The 13,812-nt window shown below is 30.3% G+C and overlaps 1 long non-coding RNA gene across 1 annotated transcript in view; it reads right to left on the bottom strand.

Moving 5' to 3' along the window:
* Positions 1–13,812, bottom strand: part of LOC136077895 (uncharacterized) — a 46,716-nt gene that overhangs the window by 23,655 nt on the left and 9,249 nt on the right. The window contains exon 2 of the long non-coding RNA XR_010637355.1: positions 10,652–10,869. This is a non-coding gene — a long non-coding RNA (uncharacterized LOC136077895). The remainder of the gene's footprint in view (positions 1–10,651; positions 10,870–13,812) is intronic.

The raw sequence follows: 13,812 nt of genomic DNA, 5'->3' as shown, positions 1-13,812 counted from the left end.
TAAAGCACATAAAATTGGACCGTGGCAATGTGGCAACGTGTCATGTTCTCAGACGAATCGCAGGTGAAATAATTTGCTACGCATAAAGTGAATGTTCGACGGCCGCCAAACACACGCTACAATGCCCGTTATGTTGCTCCAGCGGTAAAACATTGCCCTGCGATTATGATATGGGGAGCAATTACAGCCAGAGGTCGATTGGTAATCCATCTCATGCCGCCAGGTGAAACTATCAAAGCTGTTAATTATTTGCAAATAATATAGGAAAATGTTCCTATTTGGCTCAGAACTCGCAACTGTGACATCTTTATGCATGATGGCGCTCCGTGTCATTAGGCAAAGATCGTCAAGACATGGTTTCAAGAGGATTCCATCATCTCGCTTCGTGGCCTGGCTCGTCACCGGTTTAATTCAATCATATTATCATTAAATTGAATTGATATTACGTTTCTGTGTAAAAATCTTAGTGATCGGATCTTTTTGACCAGCACTGTATATGCGCCTTCAGCTCTCTTTTAGGGAGGAGGGGAGGGGGAAGGGGTAGAACACCCCACACACCAGCATTAAAATTGCCTTTAAGTATCATTTCTAAAAACTTTATTGACGATTCTCTTATTATTTTAGAGTTGTCAATATTAGGATCATGAAGTTTTAATGGAATTTTTTCTTTATCTTGAAGTCTATAAAGATAATTATGTTTAGTTTTATTTAAATTTAAGGACGATTTGTTCGCCTTGAACCATTCCTCTAGACTTGAACCCTTCCTCTAGACTTGAACCATTCCTCTAGACTTGAACCCTTCCTCTAGACTTGAACCATTCCTCTAGACTTGAACCATTCCTCTAGACTTGAAGTGAATAGAACAAATGGTAAAAGTAAAATAATTTTAAATTATTAAATCAATTATTGATTTCAATCATGATGGTAACATCTAACACAAATTTTAAAGAATAATTCATAAGCAAAAATATTAATTATAGGTGCAACTGGATCTTCAAGTAAAGATTAGAATTAGTCAATATTATAATTAGTGTTGTACAACAAAGATACAAACATTTAAAACAACAGAAAATATATAAATTTTTTTTTTCAATCGTTAAAACTGTAGGGGAGACCGGGGCTAGTTGGCTGCAAGGGTAAGTTGACGAATTGCGTTTATCTTCAGAGCCTTTCATCAGAAAGTGACAAAAATTACACAGAACTTTCCTAATTGACCATTTCATCATTCACTATAGATTTGTCAGGATTCGCGCATGCGCATAGGAGATATTTATGCGTCTTTTGGACAAAAACGTAACTTTAGGAATATCGCTTCATTTTTACTTTACAAAGAAAATAGTTAGTCGTATGAAAAAAAGTTATTGTAAAAGTTCCAGTCACAATTGGTTTACTTTAACAAGTAAGACTATTTTTCAAAGTTGCCGTTTTTCAGGATCTATAAACTATTGAAAAATAGGCTTCCGGGGTAAGTTGGCAAAATTTTTACGGGGTAAGTTGGCTCATAGCATTTACTATGGATAAAAAAATATTTTTATAAAACTAACTTTTTTTTTTAATTTTTAACAATATTGAAAAAATTTATTCTTAAAAAAAAATTAAAAAAAATTTTTTTTTAGGTTTTTTTTTTTACAGATAAAATATGCTACTGTTTTGGCTGTTATACGAACTAATATTTGGTACCAGCTAAAAGTAATATTAAATTTTGGGATAAAATTTTTGCCCAAATTAATAGTAAAAAAATTTCTATTAATTTTGCACTTAATAGTACATTAATAATCATTTTTGTAGCTTGCGCCAACTTACCCCGTAGTGGGGTAATTTGGCGCAATTTTTTTTTTTTTGAAGGCCCGCAAAGGCCCCAAAAATTTTTTTTTGTAAATGAATGCAAATATCGTAAGTAACTTAAATTCATACTCTTTAAGACTACACTTTAATATTTTCAAAAAAATGTACCGTTAGGGCTACAGAGCTCATAGAGTAAAAACCAAGCCAACTGGCCCCGGTCTCGCACTGGTGGTTGAACTTCATCATACAGCTTCAACAATTGATACTTTCAAAAAGGCACTAATTTAAAAAATATACAAAGTTTAGAATATTTCACAATATTGAACATTTACCATTACCAGTAAATAGAGGAATCAGAAAATTTTATTAAGTTTTTTTAATGTATTTTTTTTTAATTATTATTTAATTTAATTTTCATAATGTTTTTTTTGGGTTAAAGCTCCAGACAAAGAACTAAAACTATAGAAATATTTTAGTTGCTAACGAACAGATTTACGTATTTTGGTACTGTTATATATGCTAACGAACAGATATTACGTTTTTTCTTTTAATTAGATGAAATTGTTGAAGTATCTTTGACAATGTAAATAATCTTATGAATTTTGCTATATTTTTTGCATTGTAAATTATGTATTTAATAATTTTGTATTTAATTAAGTAAAATATGTGCTGTATTATGAAAATTAAAAGAAAAATTCTTTGAAAAATTCATGTTTAAAATTTTTTTAATGTGTCTGGATTAATTTAAAAGTTTTTTTAATGTTGTAAAAGTACCTTTTTTGTTGTTGTTGACCTTTCCGCCATTCTCAGAAAACTTTATGTGAACCTATCAGAGAACTCAATGTATATGTAATGTTATATTCTTTATTATTTTATCGATTGTTATTTTAAGATTATAAGCCTTCTCGACTAAACTGCTGTTGATAAAATTCGCTTTTAACTGATGCCAAAGTCATTTTCAAGTTACTATATAGTTTAAATTTATCCTAATACAATAATTTAGAATCAATAATAAGATAAATTGTTATGAACAAAACTGGCAGTTTATTGGCTTAACGTTTCTCGTAATTGGGCTTTTAAGAAAAACAAGAAATCAAAAAGCTTGGGGCATACCAACCTTTTGATTTCTCTAACAATACCAACGAAAGATGTTCGTATAACTCAAATTGATGGTAAAAAAACCACAAACATTTTGTGTAGCATGGTTTAAAAAAAATCATGGTTAAGAGTAAGCGATGAAAAAAAATTGTTGTTTTGTTTCTATTGTGTTTTGTTTGGTGGTGAGAGCTTGTGGACAGAATATGACTGTAAAGATATGAAATATCTTTCTGAGCTAATATAAAACACGTATAAGTAATTCGTTGCAGATTCAGATGCTTCAAAAAACAAACATTTTATTAACAATTGATAGTGGGTACAGTCTTAACAATTGATAGCGAGTACAGTCTTAAAAAACATAATAAAATATTTGGCAAAAGCAGAGATACATTATATGTATCTCTTTTTTTGATAGATTGTATAAAATTCTGTGCTGTACACGAAAAACTTTGCTCTTAAGAGGACATGACAAAACTATAAACTTTAATAATCAAGGGATATTTTTAGATATGGTTTCATACAATAGCTATATTAGATAGTGTGTTTCTTAGAAATTTAAAAATAACAAAAAATACTTCCAAAATGACATTTTACACTGTATATATAAAGTATAATAGAAGAAATTAAAGTGAGAATGATAAAGCAAGATTTTTTTCCTTGCAATCAGATGAAACAACTTATGTATCTTGTCGTTCCTAGTTCCCAGTATTTGCTTCTTTTTTAAAAGGTTATCAACCAGTTAAAAGATTTATAGCATTTTTTGATGTTCAATAATTGCTATACTGTTCAATAATTATTCGAATTTTTGGCATCAATCTCTCTGATAAGCTTAACGCCATGAGTGATAACTTTTCAAACCCCTTCAATTGATAAAGACGTCAGCAACCAGTGGAAAAAAATCTGTATATTTAACGATTTATACGATAAAAAATATAATGAAAAATGATGACGACTTCCATTTGAAGACCACAATGGAAAAAACGGCAGAGTCACATTTTTATAATTTTTCAGTTATGGCCCTTGGGTAATAAAGCATTGAAAAATGCTTCTTTTAAGCCAAGTTTCAAATGAAAAAACCGACATAGTCTATGGTAAAATGGAATAAGAGAATATGGTATACAATGGAAAAAACAGCAGTGTCCACCAGTGACAAGGAAAGAAAAGGCAGGGTCCATATAATAACGTTATATGTGACTCTGCCGTTTTGATTTCCATTGTGATCTTCATATATTTAATTATTTCATAATTATTATTTGCTACACTTAATGGCTTTTTTATTTTAAATTAGTACTTTTTGAGCACGTAAACACCTATGCCTCCGCCTTTTTTATTGCTTCCTCGTGGTTGGCTAATTAGTTTGTAATTTGCCAAACTATAATTAGAATTCAACTCTAGAGGACATTCTGAATCATGCCAAGTCTCTGACAGAGATTTGACGTCGAACGTGTAATTTATAATAAATAGAAATTCTTTAAACTTTTCAAAATTTTGCCGCATGCTTCTTATGTTTAAGTGTAATATAGAAAGTAAATTTAAATCTTTTTTGATTTTAAATTCATAAGGATCAAAATAGGGTGTTTTTATTAAGCTCATTTGAGTTCCAGTACACAAGCTCATTTGAGTAACCAGTACACAAAGAATCTATACTAAAACAAAATGGCTGACTACGATGCTACACCTATTGTTACAGACAAGCCAAAAAAGGCTATTTTTTTATTTATAATACTAGCTCTAGATTTAGGTCTAGACCTAGATTCATAATTTTAATGCACCTGTTATTCCACCATGAACATGTTGATTAAATAAGACAAAGAGTTTCTCATTCTCATTTTCATTCAAATTTAGTTAGGTCTAGAATAGCTAGACCTGTACATCTGAATCATAACGATGGTAGACATCTGGTTGTATTACTGTGTTATGATACCCAAGGCTGGTATTGTATGTTTAATAGGCATTTTTAACTTAGTTTTTTAGTGGGGTGGACCCAATATCACAGTTCATTGTTCTATTTGAACGCAGCATACAAATTTATTAATTCTAACAAAGTAGGTAGGCTTATATATTTTTAAATTTTATAAAAATGCTTGTGTTTCCAAAGATGTGTGACCGGTTGCGTTAATAATCTTATATTGCTTCTTTTTACAGGATTCCTATCTTGCTTCACTGATCACAGTCGCGGAGATTAGCCGAAAAAGACCTCGAAAGGAAGAGCCTAAAAGTGCAAACAGTCACAGCTATCACTATAAAGTATTCCTGAAGAGTACAGATAATGTTGACCCAGATTCATTTGCCTATGTTTGCTTTCAAGCCTTCATCTCCATCTTTGGAATTAAGAAAGGGAGACTTGAGACTATCAAGAGAAGTCTTGCTACTACAGGTAATTTATACTATTAGCAATAGTTTTTTGTTTCAGTTTGTGGAATAAAAAAGCTATTTTTTCTTATCATAGTTAATGTAAAAAAAATGCACATTTTTCTATAATCCTTTCTTGTCTATATATTAATATTTTTCAATATTTAAAAAGAAATGTTGAAATTCATAAAGAGTCCTGTGCTCTGAACATGTATTTTTATAACTTTTTTTAATTTTTTTTTAATTTTTTTTACTCACCCCAGGCCTGCCTCCTGTTGATGGACGAGGAAAGCATGGCAGTCATCACAAAATATCTGATGAACTGCGGCAGAGAATAAGAGACCACATCTCTTCGTTTAGGGGTCGGCAGTCTCATTACTCACAAGAGAAGACGAGACGGCTGTACCTGCCAGAAGAACTCAGCATCTCCAAGATGTTTGATTTATATCAAGAGAAGTGGCCAGGAGACAGTTTAGTGTATGAGTCATACAGGCTTATATTCAACAACGATTTTAACATTGGCTTTGGGTACCCAAGAACCGACACTTGCTCAGCCTGCGACCAGTTCTTGGCAAAAATAGAAATTGCTACAAAGACTCTTGAATCAGACCCAACAAATGAAGTCCTCATAAGGGACCTGAAGCAGTTAAAATTTCAAAAAGATCTCCACCAGCGAAAGGCTGACACATTCTACCGGAGAAAAAGAGACGCTAAGCGAAGGGCCAAGATTACACCTCATCTTGAGGCCTTTACGTTTGACTACCAAAAAAATGTCAACCTAACCAACAAGTCCACCAATGACTTTTACTACAACAAAAAGCTCACATACCAATCATTTAACATTCACCAACTATCAACTGATGATGTTTTTCTTTACTGCTATGATGAGACTGTCGCTAGGAAAGGTTCAGATGAGGTGGCTTCTTTCCTGTATGACCACATCACAACCAAGGTCAGCGAAGAGGTTACTCACCTTGAACTATTCTGCGATTCCTGCTCAGGACAGAATAAGAACTTTACCCTGATTCGGTTTTTAGATTATATGGTGCACCATAGAAAAAGGTTTACCTCAGTGACAGTGACATTCCCTGAGCGCGGACATTTTTATATGGAGTGTGACAGGGACATGGGTCCAGTAAATACAAAGTCTAGTGCTAGTGTTCCAGAAGACTGGATAAAAATATTTAGTGAAGCACGAAAACATCCTACACCATTTAACGTGACTGATGTTAAACAGGATCTGGTCAAAAACTTCTCCGGCTTTCTAAGGCCATTGTATAAGAAAGGCTGCCCGTTCCCCACGCGCCCCATTCGGGAAATGGTTTTTAACAAGGATGAAGGTCCAGGGACCGTTTGTCACAGAGACTCATGGAACGGTATTTTCTTATATATATATATATATTATATATATATATATATATATATATATATATATATATATATATATATATATATATATATATATATATATATATTATAATATTATTATATTATATAATATTATTATATTATATAATATTATTATATTATATAATATTATTATATTATAACAAAAAAAAATTTTCAGTATGCACAGCAGTGCCAGTAGCTTTGTATGAAGACAGACTGGCTATATCAGCTGCAAAGTACAAAGACCTCCAAGTCCTCAAAAAATTTACCACCAATGAGGCATTCTATGATGCTCTGCAGTATGACGATAAAGTTGAAGATGAGGGTCAAGACCAGTGAATGTTCATGCATTTTTTATTTTTTTTTTTGTTTAAAATAAAAAAATTTTAAAATTTAATGGTTTTATATAGTTATTTCTTATGTGTTACAATAGAAAAACAGGCAAAGTCCTAATCAACGGAAAAACAGCAGAGTCCAATCTGAACACATTTTGAAAAAACAAAATTTTCCATGAGCTAACATGATTTTCAGAATATTTATTTGTTAAAATTTGATGCTTAAATGGATGACCTTCCCTTAAAAATTAAAAGAATTGACAGTTTCTCACATAATTTGTAATAAAAAGGTTTCAAACCTTTAATTTAGGTTTTCTCAAAATGTGAAAAATGTGACTCTGCTGTTTTTTCCATTGTGCTCTTCATTTGTTTTTTGCGGTGGTTAAGAAAGCAGCAAATTTAATCAAATCAATTGAAAAACCTAACTTGCCGAGGAAACAAAAAAAGTTGAATTATTTCATTTTCAATATGTATTGGTTACAAAGAACAAACACGCAATGCCTAATACCCAGAAAAAGCCGATAATTATTTCAAGCCGATATATTTTGAAGCTCTTGACAATTTTTATTGCAATAGAAGATCTATTTGAGCAATTAGCATTCAAGAAGTTTATAAACTTCTAAGATCCTAAAGAAGGAGCATAAGGTTTTAGAATCTGATTTCCCAGGAGATTTCAATTGGAACCATATAAAAAGGGGCTTCATTTCATACCGAATATTTTTAAAAATTTTATGCCATATTGAATTATTAGATACATACAAGAAACTTCAGAATTCGAATAAAGAAAATGGCCCAATAATCCAGAATATTTTGGATCATTATGTTAATCGTGTTAAAAAACGGAGCTACATCGGCCAAACCAGAACGCTCTTTTTCAATGCAGAGGATGTTTAAAACATGGCATAATCCCAATCCCAAAAACATTTGAATTTAAGATGAATATTTCTATTTAGACCCCCTCCCCTCCGCCTTCCTCCTCAATTTAACTCACGCTGTGGCCCATGTTTTATAATTGGAAAGCAACTTTTATAAGCATGAAAAATTTAAATGAAAAAGATCAGAAACATTTATTTTCTAAATCTTTATAAAAAAGCACCAATAATAAAGCTAGCAAAATTCTTTTTAAAACAGCACATTTCATGTTGTCCACCAACAAAAAAATGTTTGAATTTAGGATTAGAAAAAGCAAACTTTGTCCACAGTGTAAAACAAAAATTGAAAATACTGCCTTTATGATGTAGGAATGTAATGAAGTACAGCCACTAATATTTAATGTTTTAGATATCTTAGACCAGCTCTACCCTACCAAATATCTTCATGCTAATAATTTTAAATTTAATTTATTTGGGTCTGAAAAAATGCATGCCAGAGGTACTTCGGCTGTTTGTTATAAGAAAATCTTATCGTTGAAACATATTTTAACCGAATGAGTTGTCAATATATTTACCAAAAAATAATATTTCATTATATTTACAAAATATTTAAATAAAAGTATTAATTGAAAAAATTTGATGGGAAAATTAAAAAATTATTTACAGATGAGTTGCTCATGCTAACACAACAAAATAAACAAGACAAACAAATTTTTTTTACAACTTTTCCTTATATTTTATTATGAGGAAGTCAGTAACGCACGTATCCAGATGACGAAATAAACTACAATACACAAAGTACGTCAAGTAACTTACAAGACTTATATTTATAAAGGTTTTGTTTATTTTACAATTTAGAACTGGATTGATTGATCAAAATTCTAAAAAAGAGCAAGTTCAACTCTGAACTGAACCTATCAATATTATTCCTATTTTAGAAGAAGCGTTTTCAATATGCCCTCACTGTTTTGCATTTGTTGATATACTTAAATTCAAGTTGATTAAAAAGTATTTAAATAAGGATTTAAATAAATATTTAATAAAAGAGTAATAAAAATATGAAAATTAATTTAATTAAAGTCCAGGAATATTTTCATCCATAAAGGAAAAAGGAAAACAGTTAAAAGTCTCGTTAATCGTGCATTGGAAGGTAATAGAGAGTTAATGTATGGAGAAAAAAATGTTAGTTCATATTTTTAAACATAAAATGGAAAAGGAAAATATTCTTTGTGGGCAGAGAGTGATGTTTTCAACTAGTGGAATAAATTTACAGTTTATTAACTCTTCGCAGAATCATAGCATATGTACCCATTAAAATTATTATGCTGTTACAAGTTGCAATTGATCTGAGTGATAATAGAACCAAATTATTTTGCTCCAAGCTGAGAAACGTGGGACAAAGCAGATTTGAGAACAATAAACTTGGAAGACTGAAAGAACTACATAAAAATCTGTAGACCATTTGTGATTTCCTACCGAATTTGTAGGAATTTTGTGAGGAATCAGGTGGTTTGTTTGGCTGAGCGAGATATTGTTATAATAAAAGACACATCTGATTATGTTAAACTGATAATTAGTAACAGAGGACTTAATTTTTATAAGACTTTAGTGAAAGTGTCAATGAATTCTGGAGATGGGTTTATGAAGATATGTGTTATTGTCTTTCATATTGATAAAAAAGTGACACCAGGTTTCAAAAATCATTATCTTGATTCCGGTGTTTAAAAAGATCAAAATTGAATCATGTAATTTTATATTGTATTCATTAATCTTGTGGTCTAGGTAAATTTGTTGAGAAAACAGGCGAGGCAATTCATGCTAAATTTAAAAAGACGTAAAAACGTTACAAAAGAGATATTTTTCATCTTGATCATGGTACAAAAATTAAAAAAATAATGATGCTAGCAACAATAGGTAGTGAGTCTTTAGCTTATTAAGCTAGCTGTCTTTGTAGCCAAATCCTTGTTTTTATCTTTACAAACATCAATAGCTTTTCGCTAACTTAAAAAAAGCTAGCGATCTTCGTGGCCATATTGCTGCCTTTACCGTTAGGATTATAGCTGGCTATTTGCTACCCGATATCCCACTGGGATATATATTTAGTTTGGTTTATTCATGGTCAAAAAAAGTTTATATCTATATATATATATATAAGTTAGTGAGACCCTCTGTGTATTATGCATATGTAACATAATTTTTAATATAATAAGGAAATACAAGCTTTATTGTTTAATCTTTTTTCTTTAAACGTTTAATTGCTTAAAAATCTTCGTTAATTTAAAAAAAAAATCATAGTTAAATGTAAGTAATGAAAAAAATTCGTTGTTTTGTTTTTATTGTAATTTGCTTAGTGGCGAGAGCTTTTGGACAGAATAAGCCTGTAAAGATATGAAATATCTTTCTGAGCAAATACAAAACACATATAAGTAGTTCGTTGCAAATTTATACGCTTCAAAAAACAAATATTCTATTAACAATTGATAGCGGTTACAGTCTTAGCATAAAAAACATAATAAAATAGTTGACAAAAACTATTATAGATAGTTATTAGAGATACATTATTGATCATTGTATAAAAATTTGTATAAAAATTTGTGGTGTACACGAAAAACGTTGCCTTTATATATATATATATATATATATATATATATATATATATATATATATATATATATATATATATATATATATATATATATATATATATATATATATATATATATATATATATATATATATATAATATGCCTGTACCGTGAACTTTTTTATTTTAGAGAAGAGGGAGGTCGTGGGCAAAAGAAAGTAAATAATTTACTTTACCTTACAACCATTAGAACTTGAATAAAAAAATCCGCATTGCATAGAGCACGGAATAATTAAGTTACTCGTGCATTTTAATTCCATTGATTTCATTATTCCATTGATGCTCAAACTAACAGTTAAACAAGTATTTTCAACACCTGAGCAGTTTTGAATAATCGGCTCCACTTTTTCCGTTACGTTATGAAGAGGCGTTTTATAACATTGAAGTCCTAGCCCTGAAAAAAAAAGTTATAATATATTTTTGATTATTTAAAATTGCTTGTATTTGATAAAAATAACTACTGTTTTTAAACAAGGTGTGAAATTCTGCGGTTCTCTGTAATAAGACCGTTAGGTTGTTTTTGAGCACTGTAACAACCAGAAAAAATACAAATTTTAAAACAACAGTTTTTCTAATATTTCACTTGTAACAGTTTCTTTTCATTTTTTAAAAGATTTTTTTAAAGACTTTTTAGAAAATGTCTTTTAAAGGAAAGATCAAACTCTTTAAATTGAAGTTCTAAAGATAATTAATCATAAAAAAACCCTTATCATTAGGTGCTAAAAATCGTGAAATAAAACTGAGGTCAATGGTATTTGAATTTATGAGCTTGTACTTGTGGTTTATACAAGATTTTATTTTAGATTTTAGACATTGTGGAAAAGAGCTACAGCATGTCTTGTTTTAGTTATTTTCAGTAATTTTTTTAAAATATTACATATACAATATCAAAACTCATGGAAGACGAGTAAATCTGAATAATTCCTATGTATGTAAGATATAAAAATATAAATTGCATTATGAAATATATTACAAAAACTGTATATGCGAGTAATTTACTAGTTGGGTTGGTTTTTTAGCTGTAATTATGCTTATGCATATAATGTTTGTTGATTTGCACTTTCCATTCAGAGGACATTCTGTTTTGTTATGACGATTGCATTTTGGGTTATTATTTTTAATTCTTGGGAAGATTTTTGTTGTTTTGATTTTTAGTATATTTTTAGTATTATGGTTTATCCTCCTCAAGCTAATTGCCATATAGAGGCCCCATACAAGGCCCGTGAAGACGAGTTCAGCTCACTGAAGAACATCATAACCCGCTTTGCAGACCAAGAGTAAAAAAATTTAAGAAGAACGAAAGATATTAGAGTAAAAGTTAGAAAAAGTTGAGTTAGAAAGATAGCATAGAGATAGCGAACAGATATAACAAAAGATGTTAGATTGTGCAAGTTTTGTTCATATCAAGTTAACTTGATTATGTATAAGGTTTTACATAATTTACGTAGCATCGTATTTTTTCTTTAACTTCTTCTTTCAAGTAACATTTTACATTTATTTCATGTAAAGAATTTACGATTCGGGCTGTTAAAAGTGTTAAAGTTGTTCTCCATAATGTATATGCAAGTTAATAATAACCAAAATATATATATATATATATATATTTTATTACAAAATAATAGTTTTTTACAAATATTTCAACTGTCTCTGCATAAAAAATACTTATATACTAATTACAATAACTTTTACACATGCTCCTCTTTGTATATATTTTTCAATTTTTAAATATTTTTATTAATACGCGTTCATAATATGACAAAAAAACAAACTCTTTTACATAAAATTAACACCGAACTTTTTAAAAAAATTCTACACCCTGTATGCCAAAATTTTTATAATAGTTTCGTAACTTCATATATAAATTATTTTTTTTGTATTTTTATTTTTTTGTATTTTTAATTTTATATTTTTTTTTTTTTTTTTTTTTTTAATTTTTAAGCCGTTGTGCGGAAAGAAATCGAGAATATAGAAAAAGATTGAAAATGAAGTTGGTAAAGATTAATTTATTATATTTAGTAAGGAAAGATTTTATTAAGTAAAACTAAAAAAATACAGGACTTTCACACAAAACATCACGTTACGAAATCTAAAGAAAACATGCAAAGAATAAAATATATATCATAAACTAAGGGCTGGCAGTGATTGTCTAATCTTATATAACAATATTTTTGTTGTAAAAAGAAAAATATATTTGCAGAGAACAGGAATACTTAACTAAACATTTAGTTCTTTCTATGAGCCAGTGTATTAGCTTAGCTCATATGTAATTATCCTGATCACTGCCTTTAGGTCAATGTTTGAATTGTTAAACATATGGTGGTATCTGCTGTTCCATATTTTACTCATAATGGCTTGAGTGACTGTTAACAGCAGCTGCGAGGTAGAGTTTTTCTCCGATAAATTCGCAGTCTCAATCAAGAATATCAAATTTATTGGAGAAAAGTTGTTTAGGGATGTCAAGGAGTTATATACATGTTTAAAGTATTCCCATATTGTAACAGAAGGAGGACAGTAGGCAAATATGTGCAGATTGTCCTCAATTTTTCCGCAAGTTTTACATTTGTTGTTTTTAACAATCTATTGCCTTGTGTTTTTGGCAAGCAAGACAGCAGAAGGTAAGTTGTTATGGAAAAATCGGAAGAGGATGTTTTGTGTCGGTCCGTATGCGAGGGAGGTAAAATTTATTTTCCAAATCTGGGTCGACGGTATTGTTGTTTTTGTTGAACTGTTCCAAAAAAGTTCTGCTGACACGACTGTCTTTTTGTTTTTTGCCACTTCTAAATAAAAGTTTTTTGTTGATTTTAAGGGGATGTTAGACAGGGACCCTTATTTATCTAAGATTTCAATTTTAGATTTATAGTACAGAGACATTTTGTTGTCCCAGTGTTTTGAAAACGTGTTTTGCCCTAAAAAACTCCAGCTTTGGTTTAGCTTAGCAAATTTTACAAGTGGACTTGCCACCCAATATTGTGAAAAGTAGTAAGAACCGTGAGTTTTGTCCTCATCGCATTCTTTTTTTGAAAGAGCGTTTTGAGGCGGATCGCAACTTCGCTCCTTCGGTGATAATATTCCGAGACCCCCGCTTTTGACGGGTAAGAAAAGTGTCTCTCGTTTAACCGGGTTGAAATTGGTCTTTTGCCACAGATTTTCGAAAATGGCTCAATGCAAACGCTCTATTACCCAATAGGGAGTGGGCAAGATGTTTGCTAGAAACCACACTTTTGACATTGCTAGCGTTTTTATCAAACTAGTCTTTCCCCTAACTGACAAAGTACGCAGTCCCAGAAACTTGAGCTTTTTCTCTATTTTGTAAAGAGCTACTTGCCAGTTGAAATTA

The sequence above is a fragment of the Hydra vulgaris genome, chromosome 03 (genome assembly GCF_038396675.1).
Source record: "Hydra vulgaris chromosome 03, alternate assembly HydraT2T_AEP".
In the NCBI taxonomy this organism is placed as follows: Eukaryota; Metazoa; Cnidaria; class Hydrozoa; order Anthoathecata; family Hydridae; genus Hydra; species Hydra vulgaris.
Note: the sequence above shows the minus strand (reverse complement) of the source record. Positions and strands in the feature narration are given on the sequence as shown.